The sequence below is a fragment of the Zootermopsis nevadensis genome, unplaced genomic scaffold, assembly GCF_977971745.1.
Source record: "Zootermopsis nevadensis isolate Lab colony 2312 unplaced genomic scaffold, Znev_1.0 Znev_ptg000018l, whole genome shotgun sequence".
Lineage (NCBI taxonomy): Eukaryota > Metazoa > Arthropoda > Insecta > Blattodea > Termopsidae > Zootermopsis > Zootermopsis nevadensis.
In genome coordinates, this window is record NW_028259150.1 from 2,843,003 (window position 1) to 2,862,516 (window position 19,514).

The following is a 19,514-nucleotide window of genomic DNA, read 5'->3' on the forward strand; positions in this document are numbered from 1 at the left end:
CTTTGTCTCAGTCGTTTGTCGCCGATTGCACTATCGATAATGCTCCTAAGCAACTCACATTTTCGATTCGAAGACAACATTAATGTTTGCACATGTGAAAAGTGGCAGCTCAACAGGAGTTTCTTTTTCGCAATAAACAAAATTTCTTTGTGATGCTGAAACATTGCTATGTGCAAACCAACAAACATTATTCTTGTCATAATGTCTTTGAAGCAACTTCACAAAATCAGCTAGTTGACAAGTAATTAATTCTTCAGTGCTTTCGTGTGTTTTATATGTTTCACACTAAATTGGTAATTTGTATTTTTGAATACTTACAAATAGGAAATACGAAATACAGAACGCGTAAATTTGCTTCAAGGAGAGCAACACAACCGGAAAAATAAAATTAAACTTAATTTTTAGTAGACCATTAAAAATTCTTTTTCAGTAATTCGATCCGCAAGTAAGAATTTTACATGCTGTAATATGTTCTAAGATTTCATAAAGGTTAATTAAATGTGTCTGTCACAAGTGTTATGTGGCAGCTTGATTTTCGGATTGGCAGTTTTGACAGAGCATTTAAATATCTAAATATACCCTAGCCTAAATACCGGACTGCACTTCCAGAAGACGAACTGTATATGCTGTCTGGTAAATGTAAAGTTGGCTTCCGACTACCGAGATGATTTTTACAAGAACTGAACAGATGTACTATTGCTTGCTGCGAAAGAGATGTGTCTTCAACTTCAGATGCAAAATAACACCGTGATGCAGGGTGCTCAGATGGGCAAGAAATTACCTCTTCATATGTAACTCGAAGACTTATTACCGTGTTCACAAGAGACTATTACATATTTTATCACAATGTACATTCTTAAGTGGTATATATGTACTGAATTTAATTTACACATAATCATTCTTGTCACACACTGAACATTTTAGAAGAAAGACTCTCAGTATGAACTTATTAGCTACTTAAAATAATGGCTGAAGCTCCCAATGATGAACTTTAAGGACCATTGTATGCAAGGCAAGTAGGCGGATAGTTTAACAATCGTGTCTGTTCTAAGATACAAATCATAAAAGGTGATTTAAAATCCGCTACGGAACTGTACCGTATACAATATAATCCAGCCCCCCATCCAGGTATTCCAGAATTGCTGCTGCTCAATCGAAATAAATTGAAGTAAATCAACATTTAAGATATAAATGCTTAACATATTAAATTCATACATCTAGAATGTAAACGTAATATAAAATATTGCTATATGTTAACATGTTTATATTAATCCATCGTCTAGGTGTTAATAAAACCACAACGTTCCTGAGTTGCTTGTACCTGGACCAGGGGCTGCATACTAGTTCAGCCAAATGAAGACGGTACTAGTACCAAGTTCCGAAATGCTTTAGTTTTAATAAAACCTAGACGATGTATAGGGTTTAAGAAAGTTTAACAGAATATGTCTCACCATCTACAAAAACCTTTAAACTTTGACTAAATTATTATTATTATTAAATATTGGTTCCTGTTTCGTCACTTGTCACATACAAACTCTGCAGACTTTACGTCCCTGACGAGAAATGATAAATTCAATCGAAATGCAACATAAAGAGTCTTGGAAAATCATTCTATTCCTGCGGTGGAGCGTCAATCAGATGGCGCTGTCCGCAGTCTGATGTCACTGACTGCTAATGGTTTTCAGGTTACGTAAGTGGTTCCAGCATAGCTCCCTCCATGTGTAAACATGGGCGTTATTAAGGCCCAGGCTATTTCTTGTTTCGAGAGAACGCATTTAAACTCGGGGTGTGCGACTCTTTAAATAACTTGAAACTCCCGTGTGAGTCAGCTGAGATTTCGTCATAAAGCAGTATCTAAGTCGTATCGTGTTGGCTAAGTTTGTATTTTAAGTTTCTAAGTATCATACTAACAAATAACATCAGCCGCATTTGAACGTAGTATAGTAAATTCAAATCTAAAAGTTCGTGACGATGGTGAGTTATTTGAATAAAAATTTCCTTGGATATTTTCATTCGAATAGGAAATTCAGTTGATACCTCTAATACTGTTTTGTTAATATACATCTTAGTCTGTAACTAGGTTTCCTGCTACTACAAAGCGAAGTCAAACTTCCAATGTTGACAAGCGTCATTAAATGACCTACAGTACTTTACAAATTAAAAAATAAAGCGTCATTAAAGACCTACTTTACAAACTAGAAAATACAGTCCGAAAAGACTATATTTAATTATGTAATAAATTTTAAAATATACTGAATGATGCTTATGATTCAGTGTGGAACCGTCCTCAAACGGATGGCGATGTTTTCGCAGGAAAAGTTAACTGCATTTCCTAGCAATGATAGTATAAGCATAACGATGAGCCCAATTGTCTCTGGTCTGTTATGTTCTGTATACCACAGAATAAGGTAGTATTGGAAGGAACATTTGAGATATAAGAATTTAGACGTTTCAAAGCTGAAGTCTAGTTAGTGTTTCCCTACAAATACCGGTGTATAAGAAAGGGTTTATTTTATGCTTAACAAACATCGTCTTATGAATTGTATGAATTAATTTGCTTGTCACTGATTATGACCTCTTGAGGTCGAAACGCCTTTTACACCAACTGTCTTTTAAAGTGTAAACAGTCTTGTTTGTATGTATGATTTTATATTACATGAAATGTTTCGTTGAACAAAGTTCTTTTATTTCGGTTTGAAGATAGGAGCTCAACACTTGTTCAGGGGTGGCTACCCTTATTAAAGTCTACCTAGTTTTCCTCATCCTCCACGGGAGAACGCTAATACTATACGTTATATAACATTCAGCATTTCGTAATGAATTTGCAATCTTTTCGGAAGAGTAATTCAGAGTTATAATAATTTTCCGCGACTCGATTTTATGGAAATAGGTTTCCATTAATTGTTGACTACTACGATGACGGTGTGACTTTGCTCGTTGTTCGATTGCATTTAAACGACAAAAAGCAGGAAATAGCAGTTATGAAAGGGAGGAAAAAGTGTCCTTGATGTAATGGGAACCAGAAGTAGTCATGGGACGTAACACTGCTCACATCACTTATGATGAAATAGTCAAGTTATTTAACATCTTTTCGTTGTAGCTTACAACAGATCCACCGCATGTTTAAAGGGTGTGTTATTTTAAGATGACAGTGCTCTGTGGTGTCCGGTGGTCCTTGATATTTCAAAACAAACAAGATTCAATATTAAACATGGACACAGGATGTGTGTGGGTCATCATAGAGCCATCATTTGTTACTGCATTACTTCTACGCGCGCTTGAATAACATACTTTGACATATTGACTGACTAAAGTAACTGCTTACAAACAGAATAAGATCTTGTTTTTGTATTAATTATTTATTGTTTATGTAAGACTACTGTAAATAGCTCAAATTATAACGTCCAGTGAGATGATTAGAGTAATGCATAATGAATTGGCACTGATGGAGAAGGAAGTGGTATTGACCTAATTTTAAGCGCTACCCGATATTTGTCTGCAGGGACCTGAGAAAACCATGGCAGAAGATCAGTCAGGATAACCTGTCTCGACACCAGGACTTCAACAATTCTACAATAATTCCTGCATGACCCTTCGCAGTGTGAGTATAATATTATCTACATTTAATTCGGAAATTTAAAACATTATTATCATTTTAAATATTGACTTATGAACTCTTCTTGCTTGTACCAATGTCTTTTACACACAGAATATTACTGAATTCCGATATTTCAGCATGATTATAATAAAGCGTTTAGACGTGAAATTGTATGTTCTCACGGCGGTGAAGATGCAGATGCTGGTGTTACAACCCAAGCACGAACATCGACGTTTTAGATGCGTTCTAAGGCACACAACTTGCAGACTGATAATCCAGCCTTACATATCAATAAAGTTTAATATTCTTATAGGGACCAGAAACATCAGTAAGATATTGCCATTTTCCTGTAGTCAATAACGTACCGTACAGAAATTTGTATCATCCCGACTTCTTATTTTTCGGCAATAATATTTCACGTCTCTTCATCTATTCTCTTTTGAACAATCAAGCGGTTCCTTGCCTGAAGATATGAATTACGTATAAGTTTGTGAGTCAAGGTTAGTTGCCCTTACATTGTTTAAATATCTTAGATGTTTTAAACTTTCTTTCTTGATGCATGTAGTCCATGCTTTAAATGTTGCAGTACACAGTGTGCTATTATGGACGTTTTATCCTTTGAAGCAGAAGCTCGTCTAAATAATATTTAAAGAGTTTATGCGCGGGTGTGTGTGTGTGTGTGTACACGTACACGTACACACACACACACACACACACACCGAGTTACGGATTGGTAAGACAGGTAGCATGTAGTTTTTCCACTAGTCTTGTAAAGGGTACAGCGTACTCGTAATTAACTTGAGAATGTTAGTGTTCATAAAATGCTATGAAATACAGGAGAAATTTTCATATTAATTCTAAGTAGTTAAAAAAATTGTAGTAATGTTGATATTGTCAGAGGTTAAACATTAATTTCTGAACAGTGACGTTAGCACAAATGGCAAGAAATTTTCGGTGGCATTTCACCAAAAAATTAGTAAGGAACTAAAATATACACACATCTTCTAGGAGGTTCGAGATTTCACATGTATTTCGTAACCATACTTGAACAACTTGTCACAGTTTTGTGTGACTGAAGCACATATTTATGTCACGTAAAACGTATTCTCTTACCTTAAAATATTTGTGGGTGTTCCTCAGAGATGCTACTGAAGCAATGAGAATTCAGTTTATTCTTAATATAAGGGTGTGTTGAATCGTTTTCCTTTCTTCCGTCGTCTTGCTTTTGAATGTTATGTGTATAAAAGTACAAAAATACAAAAAATTGTCTGTCCGCGATCTTTATCACTCGATGAAAATTGACTGTCGATTGTTGATCGTACACTCGTTCACTTCTGCTCTCACTCGTACTATTCTATCTCCTAGCAGCGAAGCCTTCCGAACCGCCCGCGTCCACAGCGACAGTAACGCGAAGAGGTGGCCCGCAGTTGCCTATAATATACAACTGTCTTTTGACGTCATCACTTGACGTCATCAACTTGCCGTTGCCATGGGCTACCGGGTTGTTGCTGGTCACGCCTCGAGCGGACGAATACAGCATCAAAAGCACATAACCTATACCTATTCTAAACGGAATCGGGAATCCATTGTGTTTCACCACGGGGATTAAGAATAGAACGCCAACGCGGCGGGTGTACGTTTCCTGAGACCACCGCACCGAGAAAAACTCAAGCAAATCTTTTGAATATTCATTTTGTGAATGGATTTCTTTCAAATAACGTCTTCAAAATACTTCTCCTGCAGAAACACGTCGAAATATTTTGTTACCGGTGGTTTTATTTATAAATCTAGGCCCGTGTCATCAAATAGTACGAAACGACTGTGATCGATTAATTAGAAACGATGCTGTCGTAACACGCTTCAAGCCATTATTTCACCACGCATCTGGAGGGACTAGGAAACGCCACGGAATCCCTCAGGATTGCCAGTCTCGTAACCAATAGCAGAACTCAGCACTTACCCAATACGAAATGTTAATCATTAACGCGAGACGCTGTATTGAAAAATTAATGGTTGCTCATCAACTTCTACTTCAAGGGTAGATTTTATATTTATGAAGTACTGTTTACCCGGAAGGTCTACAGATCGAGTTCCAAGGTTGTGCTTAGTAATTAATTTCTAAATCGAGCTGTTGACGGCTATAAATCATAAGCATGCCTGTTTGCTAATTCCTTTTTTTTAATTTGATGGTCAAAACATTATAAACAAAATTCATTATTTCATTCGCACGTTTATATCAAGTTCTCCCTCAAAATCTGCACTACTTTCTTACATTTTCGTTTATGTTAGTCCCTTAAAAATGTATGGGTCACTTAACCGGAATATAACAGCCCAAACTTTGCACTCATTCGCTCTGACTTATAGGTACAGAGGATCTTATTATTAGACACGACCGCTTCCTTCAATACCATTTCTAATTCATTATCCATTGATTATTCGACGCTATATGGTTTAAGTTAGTGACAGCTTTGTTAAATTTTTCACCAATAAATAGAATTATTCTGCAACTTTTTCATAAGAATTACGTCAAATTTCTTTTTGTGTGGCTTTAATTCTTTTCTTACACATGTACAGCGTATTTTGCTTTTACACATAGGCCGTGCAGCCTAGTACTTCCGTTACCTAGTGTTACACGTTCGATTTTAGATTACATGATAATCGCTGTTGTAGATCGTTGTACCAGTAATTGAGTTCTAAACTTATACCGGTAAATGTAAGGAAGTGGCTAGATTTTAACATATGAACATTGTTCTAGGAACATTCATGTTCTAAACATGAAACATACGTAAACAGTGTTATTGACATTAAGCCGTGCAAAGGAACATCGATTGCACATTATTGCATTTAGTTTCTGTCTCTTGTTTCACGAGGTATTTGGAGGAAGGAACTCAGAATGCACACATCATTCTGAAATTTCGAGCTGTTTTCGCATGTGATAATTGACATTTTACTCTTTCTTAGAATTATTTAATGCATTTCAAAGAAGTTTAATGAATATAAATACGAGTAGTATGGTTTGCATTTTTCTTTCTATTATGAACTGAAAAGCTAATTAGTTATTTTGAACTAGGTAAATATATGGAGTAAAATGAAGAGTCAATCGAGTTTTATCGTCATTCATGTTCACACAGCGAACTAAAATTCCATCTTGGATATGATGCCTATTGTGCGAAAGAACTGTTGGGTTTCAAACCGTGTGCTTTTAGTATGCTAGTCGTGTGAGTCATCGTTGTTCGGAGTTTATTTCAGCATTGCACTGTTTGATGCAATAAAAGATTATTAGTGGTGTGTGCGTAAGAGTTAGGAGCCGCCGACCGTGGCCTATTTCAAACTATTTTCCAGGCATTAACCTGGAAATACTGAGGATAACGATGGAAATCGTCGGCCAGTGTATCCGAGTACTCTCAGAATTATAATGCGTAATAAATAATGAATTGCTACTGTTGCAGGCCTATTCGAATCAGAAGTCTGCTCTTGGCTTATTTAGAATGGAAGGGACACACTTCTAAGTTGCCTTATATATTCATTAGGTAGGGCGCATGAGAAAGGCGGTTAAAAATGATTTCCTTGCGGTTTTCAGTAAAGCAAATAGTGACTACAAGAGCTGACAGTACTTGTTGATGTTTGTGTAATTATATTAACGTCGTAACATTTAACATTGAACCATCAATACCAAGAATCTTTAATGTTTTAGACTTGACAACTTTCTGAAGGAAATTTAAACTTGGTACTTGTTGACTTTCCCATAAGGAACTTCGTGCTTCTGATTGTACCTGAAGATCGTAATGGTGAAGTGGTTTTGAAGGCGATAAGAATCTCTGCCTAACTCGCAGTGAAACGTGCTAAACCACGTGTTGAAGAAATATCCGGGTGAAAAAGGATTCGGGTGGTAGTCGAAGGTTGTTAGCGCCTACAATTTTGTGATTTAATGAATGTGGGAGTGATGACGAAACTGAAGACGAAGAGAACACGTCGTTTGCCATCATTCATTCTCCATTTGGCCTTGATGTCCATTAATTGACAGTGAAAATATTTTGTTGCAGAACAAATAATTTTAGAGTCACCATATTATTCAGAGTCATAAATTATTTTACCACATACTTAGTTACATATGAGCCGGGATAGCTCAGTGAGTATAGTGACTAGCTACGGCTGGACGGCCGGAGTTCGATCCCCGACAGGGGCAGAGGATTTTTCCTCTAGCGTCTGTGTCCGGGGCCCACCCATCCTCCTCTACAATGGGTACCGGGGTCCTTTCCCCGGGGTAAAGCCGGTCGGGGCGTGATGCTGACCACTCACCCACATCTAGTGCCGAGGTCAAGGAAGAGAGGAGCTATACCTCCACTCACCCCAAACGCCTACATGGCGTATAGTGGGACAAACTTTACTTTACTTTACTTAGTTACATACTCAGCATCTCTATATATGTTTCAAATGGAAGTTATAGATCTGAAATATGCAATTGTGCCATGTACTAGTTCCGAATGATATTTTTAAATGAAATGGATAATATAATTTAATTTGAGTTTTGTGTGAAATAGGGGACTGATATCTATCAACGTTAAATTAGAGTACGCAACTTTTCATTAATTAATGGTTTAATTATTTCGTACATATTTGATTAATTTTTTTAATTAATTAGGTATGTGTGAATGCGTTGTAAATTCGAAGGATCGTGCTGTTATCCAATGAACAGTGAGGGTAGACTTAAGATACGGGATCAGATCGATTTACTGCAGTTCATGTCGCATCCACGTGTAGTATATATATGGGCATTTGTAAATAACACATTTACGATAAGTTCATACATAAGTAATATTGAGGCAGGAGAGACTGTTTATTCTGTTCATGTATCTGCCTGTTTTGTTATCAATTACGTATGGGCATCAGAGCACAATAGTACACCTAAATACAAGGGAAGGTCATCATAATGATCATTAACATCTTGTCAGGTATGAGGTCATGTGACCTGTTACTGTTTAATTTATCTTTTCAATGGCCTTTCTTCTGGAGAAGATAAAATTCTTAACTTATCAATATTTTATATTGAGAATTCTGTTTTACAAATTGCACAGAATGAACACATTACGAAGAGAACATGTCTTCCAGTTCGCATGTTTGATCTCCAAAGCCTGATTACATTTAATTTCGTAATGAGATTATACACTGAAGCCATCTAGCGAATTTACATAAAACCTTGTCAAAAACGGCTCGTGCATAAATTTGTACACAACATGTACTGTGGGCATGACTAAAATCAGGTAAAGTGACGTAAATTAAAAAATCATAATCAAAGTATGATTCCTACTTTTGGGCTTAAATTTAATGTTGGAACTTATCTGTAATTTAAGAAAATATCATTTCACTTTCATTTTACGGCTTAATTATATTTCTGTGAATTAATAATCAATAAATGTGATGATTCTTTCCATGTCCTGATCTTTTGGCATTTTGTCACATTCGAATTTTCACAGTATTATACAGATATAATCATTGAGCGTCCCCTGAATAACATTGGAGAGACAGTGAAATAACATAAGTGAGTTTAATAAGCTCTATTTAGCTATTTTAGAAACTAACACTCGCAGAAGAATTAAACAAATTTGACATCATAACAAAACAGTTGGCAGCCAAACTTTAAGGACTTTAAAGAGGAAACGAGGACTTAGTTTGGCTATAATATGTTACAAATATAAGCCAAAATGAAGAGGAGGAAGGCCACGGGTTTATAAACTAAAAGATGGGAATTACCTTGGAACTGGAACGATGTAATAGATTAATGAATGATGATCATGGACTGTTAACACATTTACAACTGTGACACACAATGTAAAAGGCTTTCTTAGACCCTGAGTTAAGAGGATCCGTGAAAAATTCGCCCACTGCCTTCGCTTATTAACTTGTTATTTAAAGTTACTTAGGTTTATTTGAATGTGTTTATGCAGGAACTGACGTCAGAATATAGTGAAGGTGTTAAATGTAAATTAATTTGTGAACCGAGTGTAACTGTTAACGTAGAGTATGACGCAAACGTACACCTGCATGAGACAGGTTGGTGACAGAGGTTTCACTGATTTAAATTTCGTATTTAGTTCCGATGCATTTGTCTGCTTTTCTGTTCCTTAAGCCCGAGTTTCTTGTTTAGAATACCGGCCGATAGATAACTAAAGGTTTTCATGAGTTTCCTCTGCCCGTCTTGAAAATTCCTGTTGTTGACAAGACGTCGTTAAATTTATAAGTAAATACCATGTTTACCCAGAGTAGGCCTACTTCTGATTTGTCTTATGCTATACATCGAATTATATTACAGTTTACTAAATGTAATTATTTTATTTAATTAAGAAACGTCTAGTTTCATTGTGTAAAAAGAAAACTGGATCTGATGTTATTTAATTTCGTTACGACAAATTTTCATGAAGATAAATTTTAAAATAATCATGTTTCTGTTTTTTTATAAAAGTAACATTGAAAGCAAGTCATAAATTGTGTTATCTGTTTTAATTACATAGTGAAATATTAAATTATAATTCCGTGAATGTAATTTTAGTTTCAGTATCACTTTCTTTTAATAAGCTGTGAAGATCCCAAAATACCAGCACGCCTTTCAGTCAAGATGCGAACCGCGTACCACAATATTAGACATGAGGGACTCAGCGTTCGATGGACAACTCATCCATTAATTTAACTGTTCTTTGTCTTAAGTTACTGATCTCACTGACTTAGAAATATCGAATACAAAATCAAACTTGATCATCATCTTTGCAAGAAGTAGCTAGCCAGTTACTTATTGAAATATGGGCTTGCTCCAACCAAGGATTTCCAACGGCAGAATAAACACACTCCCTGTATAACTAACAGTACAGTACAGTACAGTTGCCTTGAACAGATGATATTAAGTTGTTGAGGAAATCACTTTCTGTATGGCAACCGAAGGCATTACTCGCCATACCCAAAACCCTACCACCGGCTCCATACAGAGCTATTTTTTAAATATTGTTCATACCTTACATATTTGCATACTTATTTCAGGAATTTTTACCTACAAAGAGTCCCGTAGTTTGATATTTTCCAACAACCTTTGCGACCGAGCGGTTATCACTTCTGCTTCTTGTTCGGAAGAAACCAGGTTAAAATCTCGGCCCAGAGATAGGTCATCCACACTGAGAATTATCGTGGTTTTCATCGGTTTCTCAATGCAGTTGCCAGAATAGTACCTCGATTTAAGCCACGACCACTTCCTTCACTTCATCATCAATTAACCAGCCCAACATTCGATGCCATATAAACTGAGATACTAGCAGTATCGTTAAGTAAACCATAGGAATTGTAGTTTCTCGACCAAATCAATTCTCATTTCCCCTATTAATGCTATATTTTCCCATTATTTTGTTACTGCACTTAATTTGTTATTCCCAATCTAATCAACCCGAGTCCCTTCTTTCTCCAATAATATATTGAAATAGGCCACGTCTCGTACCCTATATGCTATTATTATATATTTTCTCATTAGATGTTGTGTAAAGAATAAGCTGGAAAGCGGCAAATAGGTAAACCAAGAGTGAGCTATACACACAACTGCTTCTGCATTCTGGCTACCATGGGCCAGGTTGGTCTTATCCGCAGGTTAAGGACACAAGAGGATTCGGCCTATTTCATGCATGATTCAGTTTTCTGTTTTCGTTGCAGCGAGCTTCTGATACGTCCCTGGGCAAATTTATGGTTATTGCTTGCCGCCATCACCGATAACAGAACAACATAAACTAATGAACAGTTAAATCCTGCGAGCCAGAGAGAGCTAAGTAACGAGTGGTGGTGGAGTCCTGGTGCCAGGGATTCTAGAACTCCATTTATCGATTCTCATTCTTGAATAAGAACCTCAGTCAAGTAATGACCTTGTTTGTGTTTGAATAGATTTTATTCGTCCTCTCTACGGGAAGGCCGAAATACGAGTATGAATAGAATGGTCAGGTGATGCGCAAGCCTATTCACTTCTCTTTCTGGTTCATTAGTTTTGTCCACCAGTTGCTTACGTACACCAAACAGTTTGAATTATGAAACGGCCTAAATGACCATTCAGTTTAAATTTCTGTCTTGAGATCTGTAAAAAATAAAACCAAGGCTGTAGGTCGTTCTGAATTCACTTCACCCATCCTGCAGCATTGCAGAACACAAAGTATAAACCATAGAACCAAGCAGATAATTGCAGCGGCAAAGCTATAGAGATATATTTGGGAATTAAATCCGAATTTTGGTTGGATTACCGCCTATCTTGATCGAGAATTTTTGTGACTTCTCTAAGTTGGTTAATGGTATATTTAACGACGCTTTCAGTAGCTGAGACAGTAAAGCGTCAAATGATTGTTAAATGAATAATATATTTCAAGGGATATGGAAATACGCGGTGCAGCTTAATTTACAATACCTTCCGGGCATTTTCCTGGAGAAACTGAGGTAACAAGGAAAAGTCTCAGTAGGCAGAGTAAATTTCTGGGCCGAGATCAGAACACGAGACATCCGAGAAAGAAGCAGGAGTGGCAGCCACTCGGCCACGATGTTTAGTTAACGTTTTTGACGATGAAGATTTACGAGAAAGTGAAGGAAACGAAAGTAATAATTTTCTAAATATGATGAACTAGAAAACAGAAGTAAAGAAATAGGCTTAAGCCATATGATTTGACAAAGGCTGAACTTTTTTACTGGCTTCCAAGTACAACGTTTACGATAAAATAACCGGTTTGGAAGTATTTGTGGAAACTTATGTCACTGTTAGCAGTACCTATCTACCACATCATTGACATGTTTTATCTGGAGGTGACAGATACTTCATAGACAACATGATATCTTATTTGCGAACCCTGAATATATTTACTAATTTTCTCTCTGTATGTTCTGTCTGAAATTTTATATAATGTAGTTCCTTGTAGAAATTAAATATTTATAAAGAAATAGTGTATTATATCCAATCGCTGCGACGACTAATTTTTGCTTTGTTCCATATAATTTTTACTAGATTTTCAATCACCTTGGCGAAGGGTTTGAATGTTTACCTCAGAAGCACTGTGCCTAAATATCACGCCGTGAAAGCGAACAAAGGAATTGGAGGTAAGGGTCACCACAGTTTCAACCTTGGCATTAAGTTTCGGTGAATGGTCCGCTGCAATCTTTGGCTGCTCTACTCCGTTTGCTGGAAGGGCGATTTGTGGGCGTCATAGCTCAGGTAGACATTGTGGCGAAGGAATGCCCGTCGATATCTGAATCCCAGTAGCGCAGCCGTACAGACGTGTGGCTTGACTGAATTTCCTGGCCTACAGAACTGAGTAAGACGAAGCAAATGGCGACAATAGCCTGTGGATTTGATGCGAACATTCTGAACACATGTCAGACTCGTTTAAGCGAAGGTACTGATTTGGTACACCGATCATGGATGCAGGTAGGTCTGCAGAAAACGAAGTCAGTAGTTGATGTCAAATGTGACCCACTACTCCACTCGATGTAGCCCTTTATGAACGGTGTGTAATGGTCTTATCTCTACCTGAAAGCAAATACTGGCATACAGCGCCTCGCAATAATTTACGACTGTCCCGCCCTCATTTATCGAGCATACATAGTTACCGCTTAGCTAACCTTATCGTTGAGACCTGTTACCAAGGTTCGGTCAGCCTAAATTATTAATTCGTAGACTAACGACTCTGTAGTAATTCCATAGCGTGAATAAAGAAGTACACATAATAACGCGAATACATAACCATTAATGGTGCTTTCTGTAGCAACAGCTATCATCTTTAGTATTAACCACAGATTAAGTAACGCCGGGAATTAGTGTTGTTAATTAATCCACGAACCAGTTCCGGAAGTCATACTCCGTGCTAGGGCTCTTGCTAACTGCGTCCGTCAAGCTGGACCGCTGTTGGGAGGTAAGGAGGATTGGAGATTTTATCTTCTTAAAATGTAAGATTAAGGGCCCAATCGTCAAATTTTAGGTACAGACTAAATATTTAGTGCTAGAGGCCTTGCTGCTTTTATGAGCCACAGCCTTGTTTTAATAAGATAGTAATATTGTAAAGGAAACTATTAACTTCTTGCAGACTGATAGTCTTGTATGTGGTTACCAAAGTTTCCAATGAACTTATGGTTTCTGTTATTTTTCGACTAAATATTTCTCACCGCCGCGAGAATCTCGCATTTTGGATATTAATGTATTTATACAGGACCTTCTTCTCCTTCTTATTCTTTGAGTGGTTTTTTTCGTCGTGTTTAGCCAGTTCTCATAATCCCGGATTTCACTTCTGAGGACTCTTGAGCAAAAAAAAATGGGCTATCCCAAAACCCCTAAAGTGAACGAATGTCATAAACAATACTTAAGGCTAGGCACTTTATACTACAGTAAATGTTTTTTGTACGTGCGTCATTTAATTGCAACTTTCTCTTGTACTTGAAAGCAGAAGTTTATTATTAATTGCGTTATAGATTTTTACATTCTTATATTTCGAGTGATGGTCGCAGATTACCCCGAAAGTAAGACGATAACTGAACTGAAAGGAAATAAATTGAACTGAATCTTGTCGTGAGATTTTAATATTATTGACACTGTTGCGGCCGCCATACTAGTTCTGAACTGCTGTTTGTTCCACATGTCGACCTTGAGCTGGAACATTTTCCATGCGCGCAAATAAGGAAGTCCAGTTCCCTTCAGTTCTCTTAACTCTATTTTGTTTGGAGGTGGAGGGGGACATTGTGTAAGGCTGTCTATCAGTCAGTACCTCCACTAGGTTAAGACCCACCAGTACAAAGAGATCTAAGTTTAGTTTCTGGGGTGTCGATGATGCGAAATCCTATCCTATTTTATCCTATCGTAAAATTATGGTTGAGACAGCATTGCTCATTCCCAGCTCACAGAGTTAAGATATAGAAGTCGACAGGGAGAGGAACATGCACTTATTACGTTTATGTAATAATTTTCTAATCATAGCTGTTTAGTTCCATTCACGATCTGCTGTAATCCTCACATGTACGCGGTCCATAAGCCAAGTAGCGATTTCACTTTTAAAATCGCGTTTTGTATTTGTGATTCAGAACACGTTTGGCGCCGGTAATGGTGATAAGCTTTGACACGATAGCCTACTGGATACCTACAGTATCAGAAAATCAACACGAGCTGTGGCAAGTAAATGTAATCGGCAGATTATTTCACTGCTGAAAAACGTAACTTAACTTGTGTGATTTGAGGTTTCCACAGCGTGAGTATGAAGATTTCTGTCTTCTGGGTTGTTGCGCTGTGTGAATCGCCCTGATGACGGAGGCAGTATGACCTCTGAAACGTTGGTAAACATCTACCAGACTACACAGCGCAACAACCCAGAAGACAGAAATCTTAGTAACTTAACTTGCTAAATATCACCACTTACTTTTGGAAGGCCATTAATTCGATTCCTGGATCGTGCCGTCTTGACCGAATTCGTCATGCTCATGTCCTTTGGGGGAAAAGTGTGGCAGCAGTTCATGGTACTGCAGAAACAAAGAAAGTTTACGTTGCCTGTCGGCAAGTCCTTGAGACCGTGACACACGCTGTTGTGTAAGCAGAAAGCGTCAGTGGTATGAGCTTAAAAATCAGTGGTTATATACACACGTGTGGATAAATACATTGCTGTGCCTTCAGCGCACCCAAATACATTGTATCAGTGTGTAAAATTTTTTATTGGACTTGTCTGTCGTTTAGGTGTTGTTGAAAAAACTTCCTCGAGTTAGTCTCGACCGGGGAACCCAATAGATTAGACTTTTGTCCTCCTTTCACCTGTATACGGAAGTAGAAGCAGCTTCCGAAATGCTATGTAACGCTTGGTCCGGTGTTTGTAAAACTGGGGGCCGTGGCCTCCGAGGGAGACGCGAGGTATTTAAGTATTTAAAAATATTTTTACATTTGATATTCCCAAAAATTAAACACGCTTGGAAACAAATCGGAAACCAATACAGACATTCCCTATCCGTTTGTTGCGGCAGGTTTTTTTTTATTTCATTGCAATATCGGACCTGCATTTTTTGAGGATAAAATAATTTAGTTTGTTTTATTAATGATAGCAAGAAAATTTGTGTATGTAATGAACAAATATTTATTATTAACGTCTCCTAACAAAAATGTTTGTAGTTTGGTCTGGCAAACCTTGACATTTTTAATGGTATTTGAGGAGTCGCGAGATAAAAAAGTTTGAGAAACGCTGGTCTAAACGATGGATAAGTCCAAGAAAACAGATTTACACAATTCGTTGCGCCATCGTCAGAAAACTTAAAGCTTTGACGTTATATCAAGTTTCCAAAAAGTTGCTTACTTCAGTACTGAATATGTTTCCCTGTAATCTATAATTTTCGATGCGCTGTTTCTTCTTCCATGTTTAAAGATTTACATAAATGCTCATTAAAAATTACCATTATTATTGTATGTAAAATGATGGGTTAGAAATACTGGATTCGTACAAGAGGTTGCCGATATGAAGATGCTAAGAAGACATAACCATGCTTTATCAACCACAAAAACAATTAATTTCTTGCTAATATAGAAATAATAAATGTATAAATATATGATACTGTACAGCCACATTCTTGGAACAGATTCGCATCGGCTTATGTCTTAGAGGTATAGTAGAATAAATATGCAGGCTGAAGGAGCTTTGGGCGTCCGACCAAACCTGAAATGACTATTCTGAGCTGATTTAAAGTGAAATGCGGTCTGAATAGAACTGATAGACACGCGGTTGTGCTAATGTGGAAATAACGCTCGCTTTGACCTTTCGGTAAAGTTGTTGTCTAGCTTGATCGTTGTTTGTCACTGCTGTTTGTTTACGGTATGGTATGCCATGAACAAGGGCTGGTGCGTGTGTCCTACATGTTTCCAAACGCGTCATTCGTGATTTTGAATACATAATTTTCGCATATGCTGTTACAAAGGTAGTCGCAATTCAGATATATTTACGACATAAGTCAAGAATTATTTATTCCTTTTGTTACGTTAAATATCCGCTATTTAGAAAACTGTTTTAAGTGATGTTATCTATATTTTATGTCATATGCCATTATCTTGTACGTTGAACGGAATGTAAGAATATTTATAAGTTCGAATTGATTTTTAAAATAAAGTGATGACCACATAAACTCGTTGCGAACCAAAATTAAATTTACTCGACACCTTTTAATACAGATTTACATCACCAAATTTAATCGAAGTCTTAGGTAGTTTGAGAGAGCTTGCGGCTTGCAAAGGCTGCATAGGAACTAAAATTCATGGGCAGTTCTCGGTATGTTACAGGCGGCGTTTCGTGACAATTTCTAATATTTGTTTTTGATAGTTGAGTACGTCTTGCAGCTCTGAAGCATTCGTTTCAACGTACAGTAACTAGAAAACATCGTCACAAGCACTCTGTGTTGACTGACGTCATTTTATTGTCCTCGTTGTCACCAATTTGTATAGTCCTACGCACACTTTGCCTAGTGTTGTTTGTATTTCTTCACTCTCGAATTCATCCTGTAATTCTGTTATTGTGTAAGAACGTTGTTTGGGAATATTTCCTACGAAACAAATGTCCCTGAAAGTCGAGCAAAGCTGAAAACCTTGAACTGATATACTTGCAATTACGTATGTGAAATTCGCTATTAAGTACGTCGTTGAAAGAAGGATGTGCGCTGTTCGGTAATAATGCTAGATCAGTGACTAGTCTCTTTCTGGATCAATTGAGAGGGTAAACACAATTAACTGGTGTACAGCATACTCGTACACCAAAGTCAAGGTTGACTTTTCTGTCTCACATGCTTTCTGCCTGTGTATCCTGTGTGTATACTGTAGTTAGGTCAGGGTTTCCCAACGAACCTCTCGCAGGCTTCCAGAGCGTGGCTTGAGAAATACGTACAGCATGCAGAAAGTGTTAAGCCATCGGGCGGAGCGTTGCGGGTAGTGGTAAGCATATTGCTTTCAGAGGACTCTGGGTTTGATGCCCAGCTAGTGGTTTTTCTCATTCTCGTAAAGCATATTTTGTTAAGGAAGATTTATGTCATTCATCGCCCTGAGGACGGAGGCAGTATGACCTCTGAAACGTTGGTAAACATCGACAATACTACACAGCGCAACAACCCAGAAGACAGAAATCTTCACACTCACCGCTGTGAAAACACCAAATCTTACATATTTTTTTTACATTGCCTCACGTATGCTGCTAGGTATTTTTCCACGCTGTCTTTAATTCACCTTTCACAGTCATCCTCCACCAGAAGTGATATAATTTATTCATATTAAAGAATGAATAGGCTACTGAAATGGAAAGGATTTAGAAGGAAGCAACCTTAATATATATTACGGTACATACTATATCTTTATAGGGCCAAGATTAGAATTGTGAACTCTCAAATGCGAAGCTAGAGCACTGACCATTCAACCGTTCGGTTGAATAAGCCCGTGTTTTCGAAAATGCTTGTGTTCCGGGCAGAGAACAGCAACAAGTAAGAATTTGTCTCTTTACATTGGAGTTTTAAACGTAAGACAATCTCTCTCAACGTTACCATATCCTGTCCCTGGATTCAGGTTGTACGGGCCTTGTAGATTACGTCGATGTTGGTCTTATGGGTTGTAATGCCGTGTGGGCTTGTTCGCAGATACCAGAGTTTCAAGTGGAGATGGAGGCAGTATGTTCCTCCGAATGTTCATATCCACACTGAGTTGCAACCCAAAATACCAACATCATCGACATGTGATTCACCGTGCGAGAACATCAGTTATTACACATCCCTGAATGGTTACGTACTTAATCAGAATACTTCTCTTCAGTCACAGACATTGCGTGAAATTCCTAGTAATGTTATATAATTCAATAATTACACGAGCAGGAAATTAGTCGTATGTTTGCTGGTGAACCGTGTACGTTTCTGACGGGACTGTTGAACAAAGTTGATGAAGACTGTCGGTTAACTGTCGAATGCGCTGTTCTGCTTGCTAACTGAGACAGTGGCTGGCCAGCCCTGTATTTGCGTGTGATCTGACGTCATGTATGTCGTAACGAGGTTTTACGGCGTTTTACATTTGTGCAAATAAAAGGTTCACCTCGATTTTTCTGTCTAGTCCATTTTTATGTTGTTGGGTTAACGGATCGACTAGAAAATTCGCTGTGCATAGACAAATGCTCCATACGAGTAGCCCCTTCCTCGCTTTATCAATGACAACTACGTACACGGCACTAAACTGTTACTACGTTCTCTCCATCTGGAAACAAAAAATTAGCCTTGTATTTGAAGACGACTGCCCTCTGGGATGTAACGCCATATAGTCTAATAGATATTGACCGACGTTTCAGGGGTGATTGCCCTGATAATGGAATATTTAAGCCCTTTTGAATGCAGTGAGTTTCTGTGAGACTACACGGCACAACAACCCAGAAGACTGGTCTTTACGCTCGCCACAGTAAAAAACTGAAATCTCAATCTTATAATTACATTTTGGTGGAGAAGTATCTTGTAGACGGCCGCACTGGAAAGGACGATAATACTAAAGCATAAAAACTAGGTCTTCTGGAATGTTACTTTAAGGAAACAAATCGTTAGGTGCGGTATCTGGTGTGATGGTGAAGTAAGAACAGGTAGGTTTTCGGGAGGAGGCGTTAGTGGCTTGTCAGGGTACTACCCCGACATTCACGTAGAGAGACTGAGGAAAAGCACGAACAGTAACAGGTAACTCGGCCGAGATTAAATCGTGTACGTTCCGAATATTGGCAGTTTTAAGTGCAGAACGTTGCCGCCAGACGAACGCGTTCTATGAGATCGTGGCTTCGGTTTCTTCGGCGAGTGGAAGCACGAAGCAAGGGAGTTGCGTTGTTTGAAGATGCAGGAAGAAGTGACGAGACCTGTAAGGAGTGTTACGTACCTGTCGTCAGTATGACCTTGT

The 19,514-nt window shown here is 37.8% G+C and overlaps 1 protein-coding gene and 1 long non-coding RNA gene across 2 annotated transcripts in view; one reads left to right on the top strand and one right to left on the bottom strand.

Annotated features, from left to right (window-relative positions):
- The window catches only part of Tob (Transducer of ERBB2), a 69,110-nt gene extending 64,092 nt beyond the window's left edge, over positions 1–5,018 (bottom strand). The window contains exon 1 of the mRNA XM_022059954.2: positions 4,712–5,018. The gene's annotated coding sequence lies outside the window, so the exon portion shown is untranslated. The remainder of the gene's footprint in view (positions 1–4,711) is intronic.
- Positions 1–18,800, top strand: part of LOC147873412 (uncharacterized) — a 110,485-nt gene extending 91,685 nt beyond the window's left edge. Inside the window, exons 2-3 of the long non-coding RNA XR_015535737.1 lie at positions 3,503–3,601; positions 18,233–18,800. This is a non-coding gene — a long non-coding RNA (uncharacterized LOC147873412). The remainder of the gene's footprint in view (positions 1–3,502; positions 3,602–18,232) is intronic.
- Positions 18,801–19,514: the final 714 nt, after the last annotated feature.